The 16,449-nt window shown below is 40.0% G+C and overlaps 1 long non-coding RNA gene across 1 annotated transcript; it reads left to right on the top strand.

The window, feature by feature from the left end:
- Positions 1 to 10,412: 10,412 nt before the first annotated feature.
- LOC103102756 (uncharacterized) lies at positions 10,413 to 13,289 on the top strand. The gene is made up of 3 exons (XR_470324.2): positions 10,413 to 10,592; positions 11,121 to 11,194; positions 12,189 to 13,289. It is a non-coding gene; the product is annotated as an uncharacterized LOC103102756 (long non-coding RNA).
- The last annotated feature ends 3,160 nt before the right edge of the window (positions 13,290 to 16,449 follow it).

Below are 16,449 nucleotides of genomic sequence, written 5' to 3'. Positions count from 1 at the left end.
TGCAATTGTTTTGTTTTCATGTCCCCCATTAGATGATGGGTTCCTTTACTCCTTTTGGAGTCAACATGAAAGGAAAATGAAATGAGAAGTAATGAGTTCAAATCAGCAGCCTTGGACAAGGTGCATTAGAAAGAACAGTTTCAGGTCAGAAGGCCTGGATTCAAATTTTGGCTTTGCTATTTACAATTTGAAATCAATTAATTTCTCTGGGTCTCAGGTTTTTTCATCTGTAAAATGAATGGATTGGACCAGATGACTTCTAAGATCCTTTCTAGGACTAAATCTATGATCTTATGAACTGTCAGGTATGATTATGAGACACTACTAATGAAAAACAAAAAATTAGAGAAGATGAGAGAGAGTCAGGCACATATTATTCCTATTTTAAAGAGAGAAAATGGTAGAATCTGTAAACCTTCAGTTGTGAGTTTGCCTTTGATTCTTTGCTAAACTGTAGGATGTATTCTATTAAAAGGAAGGCGTTTTAGCATTTAAAAAGGAAAGCAGTGAAGAATGGTCTATGTGAAACTGGCTTCATTTCTTTTTTTTTTTAAGCCCTTACCTTCCATCTTAGAATCAATACTATGCATTGGTTCCAAGGCAGAAGAGCCATAAGGGCTAGGCAATTGGGGTTAAGTGACTTGCCCAGGGTCTCATAGCTAGGAAGTGTCTGAGGTCAGATTTGTACCTAAGACTTCTCATTCCTAGGCCTGGCTTTCAACCCACTGAGATACCCAGCTGCTCCTCTCATTTCATTTTTTTAAAATAAAGATTACTGGACTGGTCAATGAGGGAAATGCTGTCGATACCTATTTCAGGCAAGCATTTGATAGTCTCATCCTATCCTTGTGGTCAAGATGAAATAATATGGGTTAGATGGTGACATGATTGGGAGCATTTGGAAATAGTTGAGTAACATGTATTGAATAGAAGCATTAATTAAAAGTTTGGTATCGACATGGAGGTAAATCTCTGATGGAATGAATGAACTGTCCTTAATTCTGTGCTATTTAACACTTTTCCCCCTAAACTAATAACTTGGATGAAGGGATAGATGGCATGCTTATCAAACTCATAAATGACAGGTAAGTGGAAATGATACTTAACCCATAGGATGATAGGAATAAAAAATGTCATCAGGCCAAAACTAATATCATAAAAATTATTAGTAATAAGTTTAGAGTTTTCTAGTTGGGTTAAAAAATAGTTTCACATATGTGAAAAAGATCTGGGGATTTTAGTGGACTACAAGCTCAATGCGAATTATCAGTATGAGTGGTTTTTGATTGCTTTGGTCTCTGAAATTCTGTGTCCTAAGATCTTTTTAAGTTCAAATAATATAATAGTATTGTGAAACTCATTGCAATGGTTTTTTGGAATCATACTACTTAGAATCTCTGATAAAGCGTTTGGGTGAGAATGTCAATATTATTTGTGGAGTTCTTTTATCCAAGCTCTCCAAGTAATCTCCCAGTCAAGATTACTTTTCCTGTCTGCCCTGCAGTGAAAACTCAAGAGCCCAAACCTCCCTTTCTCTTCCTTATTGTCCTGGGGATACCAGAAAGTGATTGATACAGTCTGGGAAAACTCCAAGGCTGGCAACCAGCACTCTCATTCTCCTTGAGAGCTGAAACTCCGGAAGCATCTTAGGTTACTGGACCTGTTGGCATTTATGGCTGCATTTCCTCCCATTAGACATTTCAGCATGGCTATTTTGGTTTTTAAAGGCACGAGCAATATCAGATTTATATCTGTTACTGAAAATGAAGTCCTGGATAGGAAAAGCATGGATTATCCAAAGGTAAAAGGAAATCCACCATGTTTTGGAGAGAAATCTCACTGTGTATTTGTTTGTTTTTTCTTGGAACACCAACAAGGAATGGGTACTTTCCCTTCCTAGTTCTCAAATGGCATAAGCCCATGGTGGAGGAAACTCAGAAATCCTTCCAGACCTTTTCCGATATTAACACTTTCTTGTCCATATTCCACTCTTTCTCCCATTAGAAACTCCTAATCCTGTCCTCATGTGTTCCCCTATAGGTGCTCTAGTCTGTCCATTTCAAGGTGGCATTTTGTGAGCCTGGGAATCAGGAAGGAGAGGTTCTCTTATCCTGTCCTCCTTATTCTCCCCTCCTGTCCATGATGTTTTAGAAGCGTCTTTAAGACTATTTTTAATCACAAAAGTAGAGTAGATATTCATCCTCTAGTGAAAAATTGGCAGGGGAAAAGGTGTTCTCATCTCTAGTCCCAGACATTCTGAATCTAGGAGAGGTAAAGGAACAATTCTCTTCCCTCCCAAGATGGGGACCCTCTTTCAAGCTGAAGACAGGGTTCCTCTAGCCTAGAACCTGAGGAGTCCCTTCCAGAAATCAGTTGGTAAATTCTGACTTTGGCCATAGGAAAAGACCCTCTTTGAGGCAAAAGAACTCATGAATTGGACTTGAAAGAATAATCTACATTTTTCCTAGGGTCAAAGCAGCAATCAGGTGTCCAAACCCTGGTCTGATCTGGATGGAATACTGGGGATATTCTTTGCCTCCTTAGAGAAGGGGAAGGGGATAGAATACTTTCCCCCTAGCACATACCAAGATGAAAGAGTCTTATTGGCTCCCAGGAGTGGCTAGTCCTTTTGGTGGCATTGATCTGTAAGTAGATTTTTTTTCAAATGGGGCCTTCTTTTCTGCCATCTTAATAGCCAGATAACCCTAATCTGGGTGATATGTTGTTCTAGGGAAGCCTCAGATTCGAGATGAGTCTTTTTTCTCTTTCTCTCAGTTGCTCTAGGTGTTTGGCTAAGCAGGAAGTAGTTCTGAAGTATCCTCTGACCAAGGAAATCTAGAAGGCATGTGCAGAATTTGCTGACCATTTTTCTAGCCCTTGCTCTAATGGAGCATTGATTGGTACATCTCTATTATCCAAATTGCCTCTAAGACACATTCCCTCAGCTGCTTTGCATACATCTGCATGTTTTATTGAAAATTAAGACCAGGAGTCATTTGCATTTTCCCCCAGAGCCCAATTATCTGAACAAATCAATTTTCCAAGTGCCACTTGATACCAATTAGTTAGAACAACTACAGCCTCACTGTTTTATGGATATAAGATCAGTGACAATCATTGCAATATGTGTCAAAGCCCAAGTTTGCCTGAAATGACAGCTGATTAAAACCCTTAGTTTACTCTACTATCACCACCACCCAAAACATATTTACCAGAAGGAAGTCTCTCCCAGGCCCACACTTATTCAATCTACATATGTATGGGGAAGCTGATGCCTTCCCCACTAATTACACAGCAATGCCTCTGAGAAGGACTTCAGTGAACAGGATGAGGAAGATCTACAATGTTTCCACTATGCTATTTGATGTCTGATAGATACATGCAAAGCATCTAAGGGCGTTAGGCAGTTCATATTTGTACAAATGCCCCCTTCTTGGTATTACAAGGTCAAATGATGCCACTGAAAATCCTCCGAGGGGGTTTTTAGCCTGTAAAAGACAAAATGCAAGAAAGGGGTAGGTGATATGGAGAGGAAGAGAGAAAGAGGAAGGATGTGAAATAGAGGGGGAAAGAGAAGAGAAAAGAGAAGAAGAGAAGGGGAGAGGAGAGGAGAGGAGAGGGGAGGAGAGGAGAGGGGAGGAGAGGAGAGGGGAGGGGAGGGGAGGGGAGGGGAGGGGAGGGGAGGGGAGGGGAGGGGAGGGGAGGAGAGGAAAGGGGAGGGGAGGGGAGGGGAGGGAAGGGAAAACAAGACAGCTAGGTGTTTTAGTGGATATAGCACCAAGTATGAAGTCAGGACGACTTGAATTCAAATCTAACCTCAGATACCTGGCAATTAACTGAAACTGTGTTTAAGCCCAGTTTCTGCATCTGTAAAAGGGACATCATAACAGCACCTATCTCTCAGGGTTGTTGTGCAGACCAAATGAAAGTATAATAGTAAAGTGTTTAACACAGTGCTCAACATATAGTAGGTGCTATATAAATGTTAGCTATTAAAAAGAGAGCAAGAGAGAGAATGAGAGAGAGAGAGAGAGAGAGAGAGAGAGAGAGAGAGAGAGAGAGAGAGAGAGAGAGAGAGAGAGAGAGATGGGGGTGGGGAGGTAGGGAGAGAGAATTCTCTGCATAGATAAAGGGTTGGAAGAGAGGCAGAATAGCATAGTGGATAGAGCTCTACCTTAGAGTGAGGGAGATGAGTTCAAATCCCACCATCAATACTTACTGACATTAAATTGATTGCTCTTCTTGCTCTCTAAATTTGTGATTTAAGACTGTTTTCTTTTCCCCCTTTGTTCTGTCTCTACATTCTTTTGGTGAATTCATCTATTTCCATGATTTCACTTATTTCCAGGCAAGTTGACTTCCAAATCTATCAACCAATCTATGTATCTTTGTATGTATCTATCCAGTTTGTGCCTTGAACTACAGTGCCACACTCCCACGTGTTTGTTGGGCATCTGTCCCTAGATATCCTATCAGTTCCTATGATTCTATGTGACCCAAACTGGTTTTAATGCCTTAGTCCCAAAGTCTGTCTCTCCCCAGCTTCCCTGTTTCTCTGGAATAGAACTACTCTCCTATCAATTCCCTGGTTGGTAACCTCATAGTTCATCTTGGATTCTCCACTTTTCCTTGCTCGTTGTCAAGTTTGTTGATTCTATTTTGAAACTATTTCTTTTTCTGCTTCCACAGACATTACTCAACTTAAAACCCTTACTGTATTATAAAAGCAACTGACATCTCCACTTGTAATCCTTCTCTTCCTTGAGACCAAAGCAGGTGCCTCTTCTTCCAAGAAGCTTTCCCTTAACTAGATGGTCTTTGTAATTCCTTCCAGCTCTAAGTTTTGCCTTTATCTTGGACCCCCAATGCTTAGCACATAAAAATCTTAATTAAAATGAATAAAATATAATTAAGTCAATAAGCTATTTGTTGAATGGAATTAAATTGCATGATCTTCCTAGCTCAAAGTGATCTCTGCCACTTCAGTTTTCCTTACAGAACTTTGTCTAGATCCTGCCTTTGCCTTTATCACAGTCTACCTTAAATTATACTTGCATACATGTATTAACCCTTTCCCACCTCTTATCCCCCTTGTAAATTATTTGAAAGAAAGAAGTATTTGTCATCTCTGTATTCCTGGTGACTAGCATATTGTGGGTACCATTTTTTAAAACCCTTACATTCTGTCTTAGAATCAATATGATGTATTGGTTCTAAGGCAGAAGAGTGATAAGGGCTAGACAATGGGGGTTAAGTGACTTGTCCAGGGTCACACAGCTAGGAAGTGTCTGAGGTCAAATTTGAACCCAGAACCTCCCATCTCCAGGCCTGACTTTCAATACACTAAATCACCTAGCTGTCCCCGAATAGTGGGAACTTAATCCACAGGGTCTTGTTCACTTTAATGTGTGTTTAATTGAATGTTATTGTTGTCAACACTCCTCTTGTCAAAGCAGAAGGCTTCTCATGCTGTATGATTCTTATTCATGATTCCCACCCCACCCCCAGCCAAATCACCCAACATACTAGAGGCCTTTCTCTTCTTTCAGTATCTTTGGAGTGCCAATGTGTCATCTAGATCATCCTTTGCTTACAAGGCTGGCCTAGTTCCTTTTCTGGACACATGTCCACCTTCTCACCCTTTCTGTTTGAAAGTTGGCAGCAGGGTCCCAGAATCATAGGATAGCAGTGCTGCAAGGGGCCTTGGGGAGAAATGTAGCCTCTTATTTTAAAGATGAAGAAACTGAGGCCCACAGAACAGAAGCATCTTGCCCCAAATTACCCAACTAGCTGGCAGCAATCTGGGACTAGATCCTGGTCATCTGACCCTTAATCCAGAGCTTTTTCTCCTTCAATGAACTGCCTGAAATCTGCACACTGAATTCTCTCTGTCTCAAAGAGAGATATTGTCTATGGGACCATGAATCTGCTTTTTAAAAATATCAGATCTATATAATAATAAATTCACATATTACTTCCCCCCACCCCCAAACCCTTACTTTCTCTCTTAATAACAATTCTAAAACAGAAAGGTAGGGATAGGCAGTGGAGGTTAGATGATTTGCCCAAGTCACACAGCTAGGAAGTGTCTGAGGCCAAATTTGAACCCAGAACCTCTTGTCTCCAGACTTGGTGTACTGTCTACTCTACTACCTAACTGCCCTCACATCTTACTTCCAAACCAAGCTTATCTATGATTCCTATTGAACTTCCTTCTGTTTTTGTCTCTCCATTTAAAAAAATTATTGCAGTGATACTCTTTTTGAGGCATCAAAATTTCTAATTCTCACTCCCTAGGGTAGGGAATAAGGCAACTAGGTGGTTGGTTCAGTGGATAGATCACCCTGCCTGAGTTAGGAAAACCTGAGTTCAAATCCAGCCTCATACATTTACTGGTTGTGTAACCTTGGGCAAGTCACTTAATCTCTGCCTCAGTTTCCTCAAGTATAAATAATAGCACCTACCTCCCAAAGTGGTTGTGAGGATGAAATGAAATAACCTTTATATAGCACTTAGTACAGAGCACAGCACATAGTAGGAGCTTTACAAATGTTTGTCTACCTTTTATAGTTCCTCATTTAGGAAAAAAACCACCTTATAACAAATAAACATAGGCAAGCAAAATAAATCCACAGAGTGGCAGAATCCATATCTTTTCTTGCTCCTTGGGTCTGTCATATCTGTCAAGAGGTGAGGAATCTGCTCCATTATAGATACTCGCTGATACAAAGTTAAGCATTGTTTTGATCAGAGCACTTGCAAGGTTGTTGCCTTCCTATAGATTGTTCTACAGGTTCTGCTCATTTCATTTTGTATCAATTGATACTTCCTTGGAGTTTCTGACATTATCTCTTGTCATTAAAGCATCATCATATTAAATTACCTAAATATATCACAATTTGTTCACTTGTTTCCCAGTCGATAGGCATCTCCTTAGATTCCAGTTCTTTCCGTTTTTTCATTCTTCCTTCAGGGTCAGGGATTTTATGTTGCCTGCAAATATTTCCCCTTCAGCAGAATTCTCCCCCTTAGATATGCTGCCTCCCCCGTCTATACCTTTGTTTCTTTGTTAAATTCCATGTATTTCTACACAAAACTCTGTGTGTGTGTGTGTGTGTGTGTGTGTGTGTGTGTGTGTGTGTGTGTGTGTATGAATGTTCTGCCTTTGTCTGGTTCAAATGAGAATGAAATCGTGACAGATGCCTGCTCCTCTTATCTCTTCCTACACACTTTTCTCACACACCAGTTTTGGGAAATAGCCAATAACACCCCTCTGTTTTCTCTTTTCTACATCAGTAAAGAATAACTAATATCTTCCCTTCTCTTTCCCATCTTAAAATTCTAAGTAAAGAATTAATCCAACCCTCGTTATTTTCTTACTTCTCTCCCTCAAAACCCTTTAAAGACCAGGTTCTTATGCCTGAAGGGCTTTAAAACACTACCTGCCCTTTGATCCAGCCATAGCACTGCTGGGTTTGTACCCCAAAGAGATCATAAGGAAAAAGACCTGTACAAGAATATTCATAGCTGTGCTCTTTGTGGTGGCCAAAACTTGGAAAATGAGGGGATGCCCATCAATTAGGGAATGGCTGAACAAATTGTGGTATATGTTGGTGATTGAAGTGGAGGAATTCCATGGGGACTGGAACAACCTCCAGGAATTGGTGCAGAGCGAAAGGAGCAGAACCAGGAGAACAATGTACACAGAGACAGATACACTGTGGTACAATCAAATGTAATGGACTTCTCTACAAGTAGCAATGCAATGACCCAGGACAATTCCCAGGGACTTTTGAGAAAGAATTCTATCCACATTCAGAGGAAGAACTGTAGGAGTAGAAACACAGAAGAAAAATATATGAACGATCACGTGGTTCAATGGGGATATGATTGGGGATATAGACTCTAAGCAATCACCCTACTCTAAGTACTAATAATATGGAAATAGGTCTTGATCAATGACACATGTAAAACCCAATGGAGTTGCTCATTGGCTATGGGAAGGGGGTGGAAGGAAGGGAGAGAAGGAACATGAATCATGTAACCATGGAAAAATATTCTAAATTAATAAATTAAATAAATAAACAAAACAAAACCAAAAAAAGAGAGACCAGGTTCTACAGGGATACTTGTTTCTTCTCCTATTAGAATGTTAGTACTGTATCATCATATAACCCCTTCCAATTGCTCAAAAAACTTAACCTTTTTGGTTTCTTTTGACTTAGATTTACATGTCCAAGTTCCTACTTTGCTCTGGTCTTTTCACCAGAAATGCTTTAAATTCTGTCATTCCACTTAAAGGTTCTTCCCTCTCTTTTCTTCCAGGAGATTGTCAGTGGAATCTTTCCATCTATATTTTATCTTCTTGTTTTAAAATAGCTGGGCAGTTTAAAATAGAGTGCCCAGTTTTTATTTTTTTAATCATAGTTTTCATAGTATCTAGTGATTCTAAAATTATTTCTTGACCTCTTTTCCAGGTTAGTCGTTTGTTAGTTATGCCAGATATCCTACACCCCCCCCCCCAACCTTTTCAATTGTTTGATTTTGTTCTAGCATTTCTTGCTCTCATGGGGTCACTGATTTCTTGTTGATCTATTGTAGGTTTCAGAGAGAGTTCATTACTTGGGTGAGTTTTACCACATTGTGTTCCAAGATACTTCTTATCTATTTCATTTTTTCCTCCAAAGCTTTTATTTTATTTTCTATCTGTTGATTCCTTTCTTATAGTTATTTATACAGTTGTTGTGGAAAGTATGCTTTTTCCTTTGAGTGTCTGCCAGTAGTTGCTCTCTCCTTTCAGGCTAATTTTTAGGCAGCTCTGGATCTATAATTCTTAAGAGAGGTTGATTTACTTATCTTTTTAATTTTAGCTCCCAAACTGGGGCTGTGTGCCAAGGCGAGGCTCCTATCCCTGTTATACTTTTTATTATGGGTGGTTGGCCCTGTTTGGTCCCTATGAGAGATATCAGGAATCCATTGGTGACTTCCATCTCCCAACTTTTAGACCAGAGGTTCAGGGTGCCAGATCTTTAGGCCTCTCTATAGTATCCCAGGACACAGTACTAGGAACCTTGGAGCTCTGGAGCACCCTGGCCTGAACATTGCCATGACCACACTGGTCATTGCCACTTCTGATCACAAGCACAGTGCCACAGTGTGGGTTTCTGATGGCCCTGAGGCTTTCTTGTTTTATTTGCCTCTAGATCCAGCATCCTCTGGTTACTTGTTTTTCCAGCCTGTCTCTGGTCAGACTGAAAGGCTACTATTTTATTTGCCTGTGATGGTACTGACTTTGTTAGTGGCCTCCTTTTCCATGGGCTTCAGATTGACTTTGTGTGAAGTTCTGAGATGGACAAAGTTAGTTATTATGGGGTTTTTTAAATTGAATTTTGTGATCATTATTTGATCTGGTAAGATTTTTAGGTCTTTCCTGGAGTAGGTCTTTATGCCAGCTGCCATTTTGGCTGGAAGAATTACATCTGGACTTTGAGTAGCCAATCGGCTGCACTATTGGGCCAAAGGAGGTTTCATTGCAATGTACAGCACAGGTCACTTTTTTGATAAGCTAGTGCTCTAATAAAGACCGATGATGAGAATCCATCTCCGTTTTTTAATGTGTGTAACTAGATATGATTTATTTTGCTTCTTCTGGTGACTATGGGTATCACTGGCGTGCAATTCCAGCTGCTAACACATTACATGTCATAGAGAGAAATGGAAAGAACCAATTACTGGATTGAGGTCAGAAAACCTGAATCTGAATTCTCATTTTGCTGTTTACTCATTGGATGACCTTGGGCAAAGCACAATTTCTGGACGCAATGCCACCTTCTCTGTGAAAGGAGGACAATGGGCCGAATGATCTCTAAGGTTCCTTCTGATTTGAAATCTCTGATCCTCTGATCCTCTTTGGAGTTTCTGGTGACCCAGAGTAAACTGCCCACCTGTTCTGGCCTTTAGTTCCTTTGTCCACCAGATGGAAATGCCAGCTCTCCACACAAGGTGACTTTGAGATACTTGTCTCTACAGTGCTTTGAGCTCCTTAAAGAAAGGCATCAGAAAAATCCAAGGCACACAGAGATCTCTGATGGTGCATCCCAGTCACTGGCCCTTGTCTTCCAGAAGTGATGGGGAGAGCCGAGCCCTGTCTCATTTTCCTGTCTTGCTAACAGTCCCATGCAGCTGCAGTGATGGCACAAAGAAACTGAGAAGCATTGAAAGGGACACAGTCAGTTCACTGATAACTCATTAATGGCGTTTCATATTTTTCCTCCTTAAAAAGGACTGTGTGTGCATGGGGTGGGGGGGAGGGGGAAATGAAGCTTGATGAAGAACATTAAGTGTGACCCTTAAAAAAACACACACAGGGCTTTTTTTTCCTTTTCTTTTTTTTCCTGTGGCTCAGACAGCTGGCTCTTTAAATATTAATCAGGGGGTCATTGATATGCAAATACATTAAAGCCAAATAATGCTCCTGCAGCTGCAGACCATGAAGGCAGCCTAGGCAGAATGTGAACTCCCTCTCCAAAGCTAATGGAAATATTTTAGAGCCCAGGTGCCGGAGGCCTGAGAGCAGGATCCATCCTAATAAGGTAATTTGCGGGCAACCTCCTAGGAGGACAAATTAAATCATTTACCCACTTGATGGTATCTGACCGATGGGGATGGGGAAAGGAAAAAAGGAGAAAGAGTGTTAATCTTATAATTGTTTTGTTTACTCTGGCCTGTAGCAACTCCTCTGGCTTTTAGCCCTGATGTCCAGCCATTTACAATCAAGTTTATTGACAGATGGGGGTAGTGCCACCCAATCAGGGAGAGGAAAAGATCCACCTGACTTCAATTAAGGAAACAGGAAAGATACAGGGAGAGGAAATGGGAGTGCTTCTAAGTTGGAAATTGGCCTTAGTGTTGGTGCTTGGTTGAGGTTGACTTGATGGTGGTGATCGTTTATGAATTCCCATGTTTTCTTCCATGTGCCTCTTCCCAGAATGGGCTACTAATGAAGGTCGCCATCTTGCTCAGGGGCAAATGATGGATGGGCTAGGAACTTCTTTCCAAATATTGACATGCCAGAGCCTAAAGATCACCCTTTCCCTTTTCTCTGTCTTCACCTTTTTCAGAGTGAAACATAATGTTTCAGAGCTGGACATTTTCTTTCTGTTTGGGATACCTCTAAGGTTGGATTGACTTTTAAGTAAGTACTTTTGCAAGCAGAAGAGCAAGTAGGAATACCCAACAGTAAGGTTTCCAGGACTGTCTAGACTTCGGACTAAACAAAATCTTATTTCTAGAAATTATTTCCCAGAGTCTCTGTAGTTTACCCTATCTTCCAAGAAAATAGCCAACCTTACTCTTCCCCATGATTCAGAGAGCTCACAGAACCCTTTTCTCCTCTAGGAAGTGTGGGATTAATTTGATGAGAGAAGTAGAAAGAGCTGAAGTTAGGACCTGAAGCCAGGGTGTGGGTTCAAGTAATGCCTCTTCTGCTTACTACCTGTGTGACACTGGGCAATCTACCTTACCTCTCTGGCCTCAGTTTCTTCATCTGTAAAATGAGGGAGCAGACTATGATCTCTAAGCTCTGTTCATAGTGGGTCTTCCTTGGAATACAACTTCTACAACTTCTCTTTTATTTGGCCTATTAAATGAACCTCTTCATTTCCATTCATTCATTCAATAAATACAATTGATAGAGCAACAGGCCCTGAGACTGGAGGACCTGGGTTCAAATCTGGCCTCAGATACTTTCTAGCTGTATGACCCTGGACAAGTCATTTAACCCTGATTCCCTAGCCCTTGATGCTTTTGTGTCTTAGGATTGAAATTAGGACAGAAGTAAGAGGGGTTTTTTTTTCTCTAAAGTGTACATTTAATTTTTTATTTCCCCTTCATTTCTGAAAATTATGCTTTTCCCTTCTCTCCACCCCTCCTAACTATACCCTGTCAAGAAAGAAAAACAGTTAAACAAAAATAATTGATTCAATGACTGCCTCTAATAAAGTATACAACATTGAGCTTGCATATTCTCCCACTTCCCTGCCAGAGGAGATGATATACTCTGACTTTAAGCTCCCTTTTGGTGAAGATTATCTTCTGTTAACTTGCTTTGTTCATTGCTTTGCATAGTGTTAAGACTAGACAAGCATGTAATGTGATGATGAACTGATGTCTTTGAGTTGTTTCCTCAGGTGAATTTTCAATGGCCCATGAACAATCACGGTGATGTCAACACCAAGTAGCCTTTCGTATGCTATGGTTCACTGCCCTGGAGAAGATTGAATGAGTTTGTGGCCGAAGGAAGTCATTGGTGGTTCATTTTGCTGAGGGCAGGGGAAACAGGAAGCAGTGAGGATAGTAGAGAGGGGTGGTCAGGCCCTTGGAAATGTGGACAAAACCAATGTAGATTTTGTGGGCTTTTAGATAGAAGAATTCTTGTGGCTGGATTAATTAGCAATTTAGTCACAAGAAGCACTACTAAAATCCATTTCCACACACAGCTCATAGAAAATAAAATGTCAAAATTGAAAAAGGACCCCAGAGACAACCTCCTCATCTTATAAATGAGGAAACTCAGGTCCAGGGTGGGGAAATGATTTGTCCATAGTCATAACAGCTAGCCTAATGGCAGGTGAATGGCTAGAACTCTGGTTGCTCCCTGCCATGCATAATGTTTTTTATCCATACTGGCTCACCAAGGACATGCCATTTGCCATAGAAGAAAGATGGACATTATAAGACATGATTTTAGAGGAAAACAAAATTAGCTGGTGGGGGAAGGAATCATCTTGTTTCCAGTCATCTTATATCAACAGGATGTACATTATAATTTTTTTAGTCTTTACTGTACCCAGAGAAATGATATTAAAATAATGCAAATAAAATTTTTGTGGTAGTAAAAAACTGGAAACCAAGTGAGAACTCATTGCCTGAGGAATGACTGATTATGATATTTGATGATGATGAGATTTTATAATTATGATCTATGAATATAATAAAAGACTATGACTCTATAAGAAATGATGCCTATGAAGAATTCAGAGAAGTAATGGGAAGACTTCTATAAATGACTACAGGATGAAATATGAAGAACCCAAAAAACAACCTATACAATGATTACAATAATGTAAATTTAAAAAAATTAAAAGCAGCCAGATTCTGACTAATTGTAAGGACTAATCTCAATCCCAGAGATTAAATGAACAGATATAAATGAAGATGTATCTCTGACAGCAGAGAAGTGAGAGACTACATGAATAGAATATTACGTATGCTATCAAATATCTTCACTGTATTAATTGATTTTGCTTAACTGCTTCCTTTTTTCCAAGGGACGGTTCATTGTGGCAGTAGAGGTGAGAAAAGGGGCAGTGGCAAATGATTGGGAGGGTAGGAATAAAATATATCAATACATCTTAACACACACAAAAACAATACAAAAGTGTCTACCCGGCAAAACTGTTAAAAGGATAACTTTAGTTTGGAACTAACCCTCTGCCTATGTACATTGGGAAGAGTTGGGACACTTATCTCTTCTCTCTGATTAACAGTTTTTAAAAAATGATTAATAAATAACAGAGGACAGTGAGTATGTGGGTATGGACTAGGCTGAGTGTCAATAGGAGATTAACCATTCACACAATACCAACCAGGGCTGATTTTCTTTGGTGAAATGTAGTTGAAATAAATATGGGAGATTATTCTTTAGGGAAAGGGAACAAATTGCCACAAAAACTTTGGTTACTCCTGTCTTCCCCCTTCCCACTTTGGAACTGGACAGCCCTCTGCTTTGGAAACGAAGGACATGGATTACTTTTGGAACACATTTTGTGGGTATTTGGGAAACCCCAGGGACCAAATTTCACTCATCCCTATGAGGATGGCTCCTTAGGGCTTAGATCAGGAAAGAATTAGGGAGAAGAAAACCCCTAGTCTAGACCCTAAGTAAACTCCAGATGAATAGGTCACCAAGAGGTGGGGGAGAAAAGCAGTTTAATATGTTTTCCATACTTCCCCAAGTACAATGGACCGAATGAGAGCAACCAGCCTCAGCACCCTGTTATTGGAATATGAACTGTAAACAGAGCAGGGGAGGTAAGGCAGGATATAGAATGAATGCTCAGATACATCCATCTACTCGCCCACTCACCTAAGCAATGTAGATCTGTGCTATAAACAGATCATTCTGGGCTCAATCCACATGGGCGGAAAAGGCATGTCCAGCCAGCTCGTGATGTATATTCTGCAAGCAGCTGGGCATGTGCTGTGTGTTCTTTATATCCTGCCCATAAATGTAATGGCTTGTGAAGGATATATAAGCATTCAGATCAGGCAGCACGGCATTGGCTGGGGGGGCAGCTCTCCCAGAAAGTCCAGGGCTGCCTGCTGTGGATGGAGGCGAAGCAACTATTCCCCTGGCTTTCCTCAGGACCTCACCCAATGGGGGATTCAGCGAACAATGCAAACGAGGTGCCATTTTCCCACATGGGCTTTGATTGTTTTTGCAACACGCCACTCCTCACCTTTGTGGTAGCCTAGAAGAAATGCAAGCTTGACTGATAACCTTCCATGCCACACAGGAGTAGGCCCAAGTTCTTTGGGCTGAGGTACACAGTTCTTCAGAAGGACTCTCGGAGCTCCCTGTCTCTCTCTTGCCCTGGTGGCATCCTTTTCTGCCCAAGTTAGCCATTAAGCTCATCATTTGGTCATTCCTTCTGCATGCTCATAAACTGTACTTCTTATAGGGAATTTCCTCCACTGACCTCACACATTTCCCTTCCTTTAAGAATTATTCTCAGACTCCATATTGAAGGAATGGCATTCAGTATCTTCAACCCTTTGGTGTCTGGCTATGGCACTCCCATATCATTTATCATCATTGGAATGCAATGTCTTTTAATAAGTATATGAAGTTACAACTAATTTGATTGAAAAATAAAGGATTGAAGGGGCAGCTGGGTAGCTCAGTGGATTGGGAGCCAGGCCCAGAGATGGGAGGCTCTGGGTTCAAATCTGACCTCAGATACTTCCTAGCTGTGTGACCCTGGGCAAGTCACTTAACCCCCATTGCCTAGCCCTTACCACTCTTCTGGCCTTAGAACTAATACCCAGTATTGATTCTAAGACAGAAGGTAAAAGTTTTAAAATGAATAAATAAATAAAATAAAGAGTTGGAATAATCAGCCTCTAGAGTCTCTCCTACTCTAAAACCATTATCCTATGATTCATCCTACATTTAAGTTTACTTACTGCCCTTTTACATTCGTGCATATTATTTGCTGAAAGGAGCAGAAAAAGGACATTTCATTGGGAGATGGGGATTCCTGTTTTAGACAGGTGTTGGACTCTCTGGTGTCTGACATAATTTCTACTTTGAGACAGTTTGGAATATCTAAGAGAAAATGGCTTCTTGGATAATTTACTGAGAGGACCCACCAGAAAACAGAATGATAACTCAGAGGAGGATGACTGCAGGGTTTTCTGGCCTTTCATTTTATTTAAATAAAGTTGTTTTCAGAGTTTTGAAGGGTACAGCTGAGAAGCCATAAATCAAATGACTATTTAGGGATTATGGGATAAGGATATAAAGATCTTTTGGGAGAGATTGTGGGAGGTTATACCTGACAGAAAAGTTGATTTTTAAAAAAAGTTTATAATCATATGGTAGAGATGAGTCATAAGCCCAGAGGCCTTGCTTTGAGGTAATAAAGTCCAAATATATCTCCCATCAATAGCTGAGAGAGGTATATGATCTGTTTTTCTTTTACTTTTTTATAGTATTATCTTTAATATTAAGGGTGTGTGTATCTATTTAGATTGTATGATGGCCTGTTATAAATGTTAGGCTAAGCCTAATTTCTGCCAGTCTGCTTTCCAGTTTTTCTAGCAATTTTTATCAAATAAGAATTTTCCCCTGAGTAATTTATGTTTTCCAATTTGTCAAACAATGAGTTATTTAGTTTTAGTTTTTGTCTGTTGTAAGGAATCCCCCTTAGTTTGTTCCATTGATCTTTGTCTATTTCTTTTTTGCGCAGTACTAGGTGGTTTTGATGATTGTTGCTTTATAATATCATTTGAAGTCTTTATCCCTACTTCTTTTCATGATTTCTCTTGACATTTTAGGTCTTTGGGGTTTTTTTCCAAATGATTTTTGCTATTATTTTATCAAGTTCTATAAAGTAAGTAATTTTGGGATAGCATCAAAAGTGTAAATTGATTTGGGTAATATTGTCATTTTTATTGTATTGGCACAGTCTAGCCATGTATACTGAATATTTCTCCAGATATTTAAATTGTTTTTATTTCCTTAAGGAGCAACACTGTAACTGAATGCCTACTAGTCTTTTGTGTGCTTTGGTAGGTAGCTTCTTAGATATTTTATGCATTTTGCAATTATTTGGAATGGGATTTCTCTTTCTATTGTTGCTTCTTGGTCTTGTTATTATATAGAAA

Source organism: Monodelphis domestica, chromosome 7, assembly GCF_027887165.1.
Source record: "Monodelphis domestica isolate mMonDom1 chromosome 7, mMonDom1.pri, whole genome shotgun sequence".
Taxonomy (NCBI): domain Eukaryota; kingdom Metazoa; phylum Chordata; class Mammalia; order Didelphimorphia; family Didelphidae; genus Monodelphis; species Monodelphis domestica.
This window is presented reverse-complemented; position numbering and strand designations above follow the sequence as displayed.